This window comes from Rhipicephalus microplus, chromosome 3, assembly GCF_043290135.1.
Source record: "Rhipicephalus microplus isolate Deutch F79 chromosome 3, USDA_Rmic, whole genome shotgun sequence".
NCBI classification, from domain to species: Eukaryota; Metazoa; Arthropoda; class Arachnida; order Ixodida; family Ixodidae; genus Rhipicephalus; species Rhipicephalus microplus.
The window spans coordinates 75,968,383-75,978,998 of NC_134702.1; the positions used below are offsets into that span (position 1 = coordinate 75,968,383).

At 46.2% G+C, this 10,616-nt stretch overlaps 1 pseudogene; it reads left to right on the forward strand.

The window, feature by feature from the left end:
• The first annotated feature begins 1,936 nt into the window (after positions 1-1,936).
• On the forward strand, positions 1,937-5,919 carry LOC142802835 (uncharacterized; annotated as a pseudogene).
• The last annotated feature ends 4,697 nt before the right edge of the window (positions 5,920-10,616 follow it).

The window sequence follows — 10,616 nt, forward strand, 5'->3', positions numbered from 1 at the left end:
GTGTGGCCGGTGGCCTTTAAAAAGTGCATCTAGGATTGTTTTCCTACACGCGTTTTACACATTCATTTGCGATGACGCTGCTGATCTTAAATTTGTAGAATATCATCATCATAATCATGATTATCATAATCGTCAAATGAGTTCCACCACTGTAGGGCAAAGGCCTCTCCCATGTTCCCCAGTCAACTCTGCCCTGTGCTCTCTCCGGCCTATTTATATCCCCAAACTTCCGAATTTCATCTGCCCAACTAACTTTCTGTCTCCCCTTCAACCACTTTCCTTCTCTTGGAATCCAGTCTGTGATAAATAATGACCAGCGGTTATCTTGTCTTGGTTCTATATGTCCTGTGCACTAAGTGAAAAATTGGCAGATCCCACTTACCGTGAGAATCAATCATATGCGAAGCACGAATGAGGAAGGTTGATATGGCACTTTAAAATCAACGCAACGTTAGGAGGTGGACGTAATTATGCCGTACATGACTTCCGTGCCGCGATTATCTTGTTTGGACGTGTCACTTACCTTCGTCCTCTGTTCCCGTCACGAAATACGATATTTCGCATATGTGGAGCTAGCGAAACGGCTGCGAGCACGCTATGAGCGTAGCAAGTAGTCAAGTTTTACATGACACACATATAATTATTATCATGTCTTGACGTGTCATTTATTTTCGTCGTATATTCACGTCACGTGATACCAAATTTGGTTTATATGGAGCTAGTGAAACGGCCGCGAGCACGCTATGAGCGTAGCATGTAATCATGTTTCACATGACATGCATATCATGATTATTATGTCTAGACGTGTCATTTACCTTCGACGTCTATTCACGTCACGTGATACCGAATTTCGTAAATGTGGACGTAGCGAAACGGGGTCGCAAGCACGCTATGAGCGTAGCATATATTTATGTTATCGCGATAGCAATTATAAGTACACTCTTGGCTGGATTTTGCCGCCGGCGGCAGCGTCGGCGTCGATATCAGGCACAACCGTGATATATATATATATATATATATATATATATATATATATATATATATATATATATATATATATATATATATATATATATATGGCACAACGGGAGCGTTGTCAACAAGGATAAATATATTTATTTTCCAACAGTTTCGGGAGGGGTCCTCCCTTCATCAGGGGATGAGTTATACTAACATGAACTTCCAAACTTCGTTGCTGCCACATCCCTCTAACCTTGAAAGATGTTTGCGAGAGTGAGAGAGAACTAAAAGAAAGGAAGAAAAAAGACAAAAAAGGCAAAAAGAAAAAAAGAAAGTAAAAAAGAGGAAGAACCACTGTCAACACTGAGAAAGAAACCAAATGTCCGTGTACGTCCACATCCGGTTCTTATCCCGTGCTGGTCAGTTCTCGACATGTGTCGGGCCACCCAAGCTTGTCGCCGCGGTGGCAGGAGGGGTCCGTGACGGCGTGCCTAAGGAAAGGGTTTCCCCTTAATGGGTCGGTGTCTCTTTACCTTTCATCTTCGTCCGTTTCCCTTCAATGGTCATCAAGTAGTAGGCAAAAATAACCACTTTGTATGTGCATGTGAAAAAAAGAAAAAAAAGTAAAAAAAGAAAAAAAAACAAGAAAGGACAGTGTACACGTACGAGTCAGTCAGAAAAAACAAGCATGGTCTCCAGCTATCAATATTTGTCACCAATTTCCTCCTGGCTTACTTCTCGGAGGCAGGAGAGTGTTCCGGGGTCCTCGCTGATGCCGGCTACTAATGTCCGAATTTTGAAAATAATATATGCCTCACAGCGTGAAGCATACTTTATTTTCAAATTGGTGACCAGTCTGTTGCAGCCTCGTCTCTCAAGGCTACAACAGACTGGCGGCGAGTATGGGATTCAAATTCCACTTGGCTACAAGGCACCATTAGCGGCGGTTCCGAAGCGCTGTGAAGATAGAGGCAGGATGGCGACGTTGGGAAGGTTTGATCAGTTCATCGAGAACGGTGACAAAAATTTTCAGTCCTACGTGGAAAGGTTCGACCACTTCCTGAAGGCCTCCCAGGTGAGCCACGACCTGAAGGTGTAATGTTCATAACGGTAGTAGGAAAGAAGGCCTACAAAACTCTGAAAGCGTTGCTGGAGCCAGAAAAGCCAGAAAACAAGACGTACGCACAGTTAGTACAGACACTGAAAGAGCAGTACGTTCTTAAAACTTCCGTGATTGCCGAGCGTTTCAAATTGAATCATTGTTTTCAACAAGATGGGCAAGCGGTGACAGCCTTCGCTCTAGAGCTGAAGCGGTTGGCGACATCCTGTGATTTCGGAACGTTTCTGGACGACGCGCTGCGCAGCCGGTTTGTGGCAGGACTTTGTGACAAAGAAACACAAGCAGAGCTGTTAAAGACAAGCAAGTTGGCTTTTAAAGAGGCTTGCGATATGGCTAGGAGTATCGAGTTGGCCCGGAAAGAAAGCCAAGGTTTTCAGCCCAAGTCGGCGCAAGGAATGATCAGCACCCTTTACCGCAAAACAGATAGCGGGAAACGCCCACCACGCTGGAGAGAAGAAACTTCGAGGATGCCTGCTGGAACCAGGGGGGCGGAACCACTGCATTGTTTCCGATGCGGCTCAGAGCATGATGCAAATATCTGCAAATTTTGCTAGTACCGTTGTCGGGTGTGTAAACGGGTTGGACACATAGCGAAGATGTGTAGGGACAGAGGTAGAGACGCTGCGAAGGTGATAGACGAGGAAAGTAACGCGGGTGAACATGTGCTGCACAATATCTATTCCTGTGAGGGGCGCACCAGACTCTACGAAATGTGCCTGAAGCTAGATCAGAAAAGTGTCCGCATGCAGATTGACACAGGGGCGTCTGTGTCAATTGTACCAGAGTCACTGTGCAAGAAATGCTGGCCCAGCCTACCCTTAGAGCCATGCAGTCTTAAGCTAAAAACCTACGGTGGCACTCCGCTGACGGTAAAAGGGAAGCTAAACGTTTCCGTAGAGCACAATGGTCAGCACGAGCAACTCCCGCTAATTTTCGTGAAAACAAACGAGAGTACTAACACTATGCTGTTGGGGCGAGACTGGCTGTCAGCACTGAAGTTAGACTGGGCTAGTGTGCATGGGGTTTGCTTGGACAAAGTGGCATTGCTGCTTAGAAAATATGCTAAGATCCAAGGCAGGCTCAAAAGCCTGCCTTGGGTCTAATTAAGAACAGGGCCATTAAGTTAGTGCTTAAAGATAATAATATCAAACCCGTTTTTTGTAAAGCGTGGTCGGTACCATTTTCAGTTAAAGAAGCACTGTCTTTGGAACTGCAGAACCTCGTGAAAACCGGAGTGCTAGTACCTGTTCAGCAGAGTGAATGGGCGACGCCACTAGTAGTAGTATCGAAACCAAACAACCAGGTCGGGGTGCGGGGAGATTTCAAAGTGACACTAAACCCATGCCTAAGAACTGATCATTACCCCCTTCCTGTGATTGAGGATCTGTTTGTAAAGCTGGCCGGTTGCAAATATTTCACGGTGTTGGATTTGTCCACTGCATACCTGCAGCTGGAATTGTATCCCCAAGCGCAGTCGCTAGTCGTGATCAACACGCATTTGGGGTTATTCAAATATACGCGCTTACCCGATAGCATAACGAGTGCACCTTCAATTTTCCAGGCAGTTATGGATGACGAGTTGAAAGGACTTGATCGGGTAGCGTGCTATCTAGACGACGTGCTGATAGCAGGAGCTACCTTTGAAGAATGTTTCCATAAAGTGAAAATTGTGCTGCCCCGGTTTCTAGAAAGAGGCATTCGACTGAAAAAAGAGAAATGTAAGTTGTTTCAAACTTACGTCTTGTATTTCGGACACGTTCTCGATGAAAGGGCATACGCCCGTCAGAGGAAAAAGTAAAAGCTATAACAGAAGCCCCTGCACCTGCGAATGAGGCACAGTTAAGAGCTTACTTAGGGTTGATAAATTATTATGCTAAGTTTGTTCCCCACGTGGCCACAAGACTCAGACCACTGTATGACGTGTTGAAACAAGGAAAAGGTTTCAAATGGTCCCGTCAGGACGAGCAAGTGTTTCAGCAAAGAAAAACGTGCTTGACGGAAGGTAACGTTTTGACATACTACGACCCAACGAAAGAGATAGGGCTGGTGTGTGACGCATCCATGTACGGCGTGGGCGCCATTCTGTTTCATAAGATTGATAAGGTGGAAAAACCTATTGCTTATGCGTCTAGGGCACTGAGCAAAGCAGAGAAAGGTTATGCTCACATTGAAAAAGAGGCTCTCGCCATGGTCTTTGGACTGAAGAAGGTCCACAAATACCTATTTGGGCGTAGTTTTGTCGTTTGTTCGGACCACCAGTCATTAGCCAGCCTTCCGGGGCACGGCAGACCTGTTCCAGTAATGTCTGCAGCACGCATGCAACGATGGGCTTTGCTACTGGCGGCTTACAATTACAGATGGGTGTACCGAAAAGGCAGCAACATGGGAAACGCTGACGCGCTTTCGCGATTGCCGCTGGCGATTGAGCGAGATGTCTCGGATTACGTACAATTTTTTTCTGTTGTCAATGAACCTCCACTGTCTGCTAACATAATCAGCAAGAAAACGAGTACTGATAGAGTGCTATCAAAAGTGTTGTGGTACGAGAAAAATGGCTGGCCTGCGCATGTCACTGATAGTGAATTCGAACCGTACTTTGTTCGCCGGTGTGAACTATCGATAGATCAGCAGTGCGTTACGTGGCGAAATCGGGTAATTTTTCCGCACTTTTTGCGTAAACAAGTGTTGGCACTTTGTCATGAAGGTCACCCCGGAGTTACGCGTATGAAAATGCTCTCGCGCAGCTATGTCTGGTGGCCTCAATTAACCCAAGATATTGACAATGTTGTTAAAAGTTGCTGTACTTGTCAGTTGACGCAGAACGCTTCACCTAAGGCCCCACTACAAACTTGGGGTTCGCCAAGCCGCAGATGGCAGCAACTCCACCTGATTTCGCATTCGCTGACAACGAGTGGCTCCTCGTGCTGGTGGATGCACACACGGAGTGGGTGGAGGTGTTTGTGATGAATTCAACAACGACCGAGAAGACCGTCGAGTGGCTGCGTGGGGTGTTCGCATCGTATGGCCTTCCAGATGAGGTTGTTACGGACAACGGGCCTCAGTTCACGGCAAAGAGTTTCACAGAGTTCCTGCTTAAGAACGCAGTGCGGCACTTTAGAACAACTCCATACCACCCGGCGTCCAATTGAAGTGCCGAGAGGTGTGTCCAGATGGTAAAACGGGATCTTACGCGACAGCTTCTCGACGAACGGTCATCGGGCCAGAGTAAGACCCTACAGCACCGCATAGATCTCTTTCTGTTCAGGTACCGGAACACACCGACCACAACCACGAAGCCGACACCGGCAGAACTGTTTTTGTCGTGGTCGCCCCACACTCGCCTGACTATGCTGCAGCGAGACCTGGAGAGACGGATGAAAGAACGGTTTTCCAAAGTAAAGGCCCAAGTTGACGAAAGAAGAGGGTCGGAAAGAGCTTACACAGAGAGGGAAAGCGTTCTGGTTCAAGGCCTTCGTCCAGCGATCCCAAGTGGCTGATAGGTGCCATATAAAGAATGTGCAGTGCCGTTACGTACCTTGTGCACGTAGGATGCGAAAACAGGTTCATGCATGTAGACAATTTGCGTCCGCGCTACTTTTAGAGTGGCGAAGAAGGCTCCAGTGAGCGTCCCTGTTTTGTGCCCAGCTCAATTCCAGACCCTGGGTCCGAAGCCCCTCCTACGAGACCCCGTCCCCTTCCAGTTCATGTGTCTCCCAGGTCTGCTACCGCACCGCCGGCGCAACCCGGAGACTCACCTCCCTCAGAACAACCAAATGCAAGTCCACATCAAGGCTCAGCCCCGGAAACGTCCCCTCTGCGAATACCTGTGTCTTCTCTAGGTGCTCAGAGTCTTCGACTCAGTGCTCGTACAAATAAACCTCTCGATTAGTATAGGCCATAAACATTGTGGAAAGGAGTGTGGTGTCATGCGAAGCCTGTGTGACGTCACGCTGATAGCGCCGGTGCTTCATGGCTATATAAGCGGTGTGAACCGGGCGCCCAGTGCTCTTTTGTACTCCGTAATCATGTAGTAATAAACCGGCTTACTGTTCTTCGTTCACGGTCACTCTGGCTCTGCTCGTCCCTCGAGGCTAAGTTTCGTGCAGGATGTTTTCAAAAACTGGGAAAACACTGTCGCACTGCCTCATGAAGGCACCATGGCGCGATTACTTCAACGGGTACTAGAGATGAAATGACTAAAGCAAGTAGCGTTTAATATCACTTTTCATGTTATTAAGAGGAAGGTTGTGCGGGCGTCATTTCAGCAGACGAGCACCTGTAGATGAGCCTCTTGTGAGCGTCTATAGGGCTCTGTTGTGTTCCTGTAAAGTTTATTTCACCACACGCAACGTCTATTCTATTTTGCTCATTTTACTGTATTTACTTTTGCTACCAAAATTTTGTCGAAAGCATGTGAACTAAATAGGATAACAACACTAGCTATTGGGATCCCCGTACAACAATCCCACCAGCCACCAGCATTTAAAACCAAATACGCAAATGCGCTCCCAAGCATGAATGATATCTGTAAGTATTATCCAATGCTGGCAAGCCACGAGCACCCTAGGCAAGCCTTTCCCGAAGTACAAAAGGTTGCGTATTGCTGAAACAAAACTTTAAAGACATGTTAAAGTATGCAAAAATAAACTCGCCTTCTACTGCTAAAGAGCACCCTGCAGACATCCAGGATGCAGGACTTGCAAACATCGTCAAGATGGCGTGATACTCAAACGTACCCGGAGTGATTATGTCCATCTTATAAACTCAACCTTTACATACAGTGGTGCCAGCATTATCTACACGATCCAATGTTCATAATTTCATAAACAGTACTTGGTCGAAACAAGACACTCTGTTAATGTCATGATAAACGGTCCCCTTGAGGACACAGTAAAGAAATTACCATATGCAGTGGCACAGCAGTTTATTGTAGCAGCACACAACTTCGCCCTTCTCAAACTCTACAAGCTACACTTGAACTTCCGGTCCGCAAGAGACAGAAAAAATAGAGTCATGACTTATTCACAAGCACAACGCACTCCGACCAGTAAGTGTAACTTTTTCTAAAGAGGCTCTTAAATCCATTTAGTGTGGCACGTACACAAAGAAAACAAATGCGAGTTAAGCCCTGCACCTAGGAATTTATGATTTACTATTGGTAACTTCTGACAGCCAAGATTCAGCAAAACGTGTACAAGGGAAAGCAACAGTTCCCAGGCTTTTATACCATGCTTTCTGTAGAAGCGTGACCGAGAAGTTTTTACCAGGACTGTACATCCTCACTTCCTCACCATTTCATTATTTTTTTTACATTGAAAGTCATGAGATCACAACTCGCGTCTCATGCAGCACCGTGGTTGTCCATCGCGTATACCACCACCAGTGTCCGTAACCATATCGCGCGAATTAAAAAAAAGAACACACATTGTACCAGTGACACAGTGGGTCTTGAACCCAGATCCGCTGGGTGCCTGCCCAGTATCTTACCGTTGAACCATGCCGGTGCTTGGGACTTGTTGGCAAACTTGCATAAGGCAGACTCGATTTTGGGGAAGCAATCGCGTTAATACGACTTATGAAGCGTCTTAAAACTGAGAAAGAACAACCAGTCGTCGTACAATAAGAATAGCGTAAAGAGTGGGTCGTCCATTGGCCCAACACCTTACAAAAGCTTGTTTTTGTTCAGCTATTAACTGCGGCGTATACCCACTTCAGGCATAATTCCTCGTCGTCGTCAGCCACTGCGTGAACAATTGACACAATATTCCTCCCAATAGTTTATCGAATACGATGCTTCTCAGGAGAATGACGAAAAATTGTATAGCGAATTGTGGCCTATTGCCCTAAAAGTTTTAATATTAATGTCATGAAGGTCATCAAGCAAGTGCGCTTGAAGCAGTTACCCAATGTGTGTTTAGAAAAAGCTCTGTAAGGCCACTCTTCTAGCTTTCGCTTAATGTGCTGCGCCTTCCGCGCAGGTCTGGTGTTTGTTTTCGACCGACATATACTAAGTATGATGAAGGGTATTTCGAAAACTTTAAGGGTCTGTTCATAAAAAAAATGGTGATATTAGGCGACATGATATTTGTTGCCCAACTCTACAACCGTCGCACACAGAAAGAGCGTACAAAATTGATCACACGTTTAGTATACGCAATAGTATCAAACAGCAAGTGCAGTCGCCTAGAAAACAAAAAAAAAAGAGCACGGAAGTAGCACTTTCACACGTGAAACCTGGGGCGGGGTGAACCATGCAGTGCTTTAAGATATATTTTGTGCGAAGCATTTCTTAGTGATCTTCGGCGACTTCGAGCGTATCTATCTATCTATCTATCTAGCCGCCTACGACTTTTTGCTCTCCTGGGCGTTTCGTTAATTGTATCGATGCCAAACTTGGTATGGCATAAAATGACTGTATAGAGAGCATATTTGACCAGTCATAACATGAAATTTATGACAGGTATGTCATAAATGTCATGTGTGTCATGAATGTCATGGTCCTGCAGCTCTTGCGGTGGTTTCGCTCACATGGCAAGCTGAAAAACTGGTATGGTACGGCATGATTGCATAGCTGATTTGTGGGGTTTAACGTCCCAAAACCACCATAAGATTATGAGAGACGCCGTAGTGGAGGGCTCCGGAAATTTCGACCACCTGGGGTTCTTTAACGTGCACCCAAATCTGAGCACACGGGCCTACGACATTTCCGCCTCCATCGGAAATGCAGCCGCCACAGCCGGGATTTGAACCCGCGACCTGCGGGTCAGCAGCCGAGTACCTTAGCCACTATACCACCGCGGCGGGGCCTGATTGCATAGCCAACACAAGTGACAGACCCTAACATGAAAAACAATGGCATGCGTGTCAGGTAACAACATGACTACATGCCACGCTCATTATGCGCTCGCGGCCGTTTTGCTAGCGTCACATATACCAAAGTTGGTCTTAAAGTGTGTTAGTAGATGTCGAGGGTACCTGACTGGTGCAAACATGATAATCATGAGATGCGTGTCATGTAACAACAAAACTACATGCTACGCTCATGATGCGCTCGCGGCCGTTACGCTAGCTTCACATGCCGGATTTGATATTACGTGAGGCCAATGGATGACTAAGGTATGTGATAGGTGCAAACATGATAATCATGAGATGCGTGCCATGTGAAAACATGACTACTTGCCACAGTCAAGGCACCAATACATTTGAACTTGACGCGGTGCACGTGCTCGCCGGTGCTCATTTTCTCGCGTCACGCCGGCGTTGCCACGCCAGGCGCCGTTCCTGTTATATACTCGCAGGTGCGCGCTGTGCTGCGTTGCTTTAACGCATGCGCGTGTCAGCGCGTCTGGTGTCCCTCCATCACGAAAAGAGGAAGACGCAGTGTTGTTTGGGTAACGCGTCGGTGCGAAATGCAGAATGTCGCATTTCGTGCCAGTTGGCGTCAGGCCATGCCGATGGACGGTGATCGCGCCTGGCGTCAGACTATAAAGTGCTCGCGTTTTGCTAACGTAGCATCGCTGTGCCCAGCGTGCGCGCGCGTCAAAGCTACATTAAAGTATACTGGGCCCTTTATGGTGCGTTTTGCGGCCATTTTGCTAGTTCCAAATATATGAAATTTGGTGTTACGTGACGTCAACAGATGACGAAATGTATGACTAGTGCAAACATGATAATCCTGACAGCGTGTCTTATAAGAACATGACAACATACCACGCTCGTAGCATGCTCACGGCCGTTTCGCAAGCCCCAGATATACTAAATTTGGCATCACGTGACGCGGATGTATGACGAAGGCAAATGACACATCCAAACATGATAATCATGACACGGAAGTCATGTTTGGCATTATTTACCTCTACCTCGTAACGTTGTGTTGATTTTAAAGGGACATATCAACATTTTGCATTCGTTCTTCGCATATCAGAGAATACCACTGTACGCGGCATCTACCAATGTTTTGTTTGGGGGGGGGGGGGGGGGCAATCTGAAACCGTGTATGCAGGGAAGCGTGTTTCCGTTATGCACATTTCGTCACAACATTGCATTGAAACGTTTCTTACTGTAAAGTTCTTCTTTTTTTACCTAAATGCTCATATTTTGTTTCCGATGAAATGGCATTTCGGTTACACTGAAGTCGAAAGCTATTTCTTGGCCTTACATTCGCCTTCTTTTGGGGAGTGGTAGTGAATAGGGGGATTTATTTAATTGTTGTGGTGCATACTCCTTTGAAACGGATTGTGACTGAATCACATACCTTGTCGACAGGAAATGCTTATAATCTGGGACCCCGGGTCACTTTCTACGTAAATCAATTTTTTGTCTGCCAAGCTTAACTAAGTATCATCGTGACTCTCAGATGTTATTCAATTACATAAGTAAACTTGCTTCCAAAGAAACTCCGGGGGTATTTTTCATATGTTGAGTCTGTGACTTGCACCAGTCATAATGTGTTTTTCTTGTATTAAACTCCAATTTTAAATTTTGTGTACTTTGAACCCTTGCCAGACGTGCGTACACATTGGGATGCAATCGTACT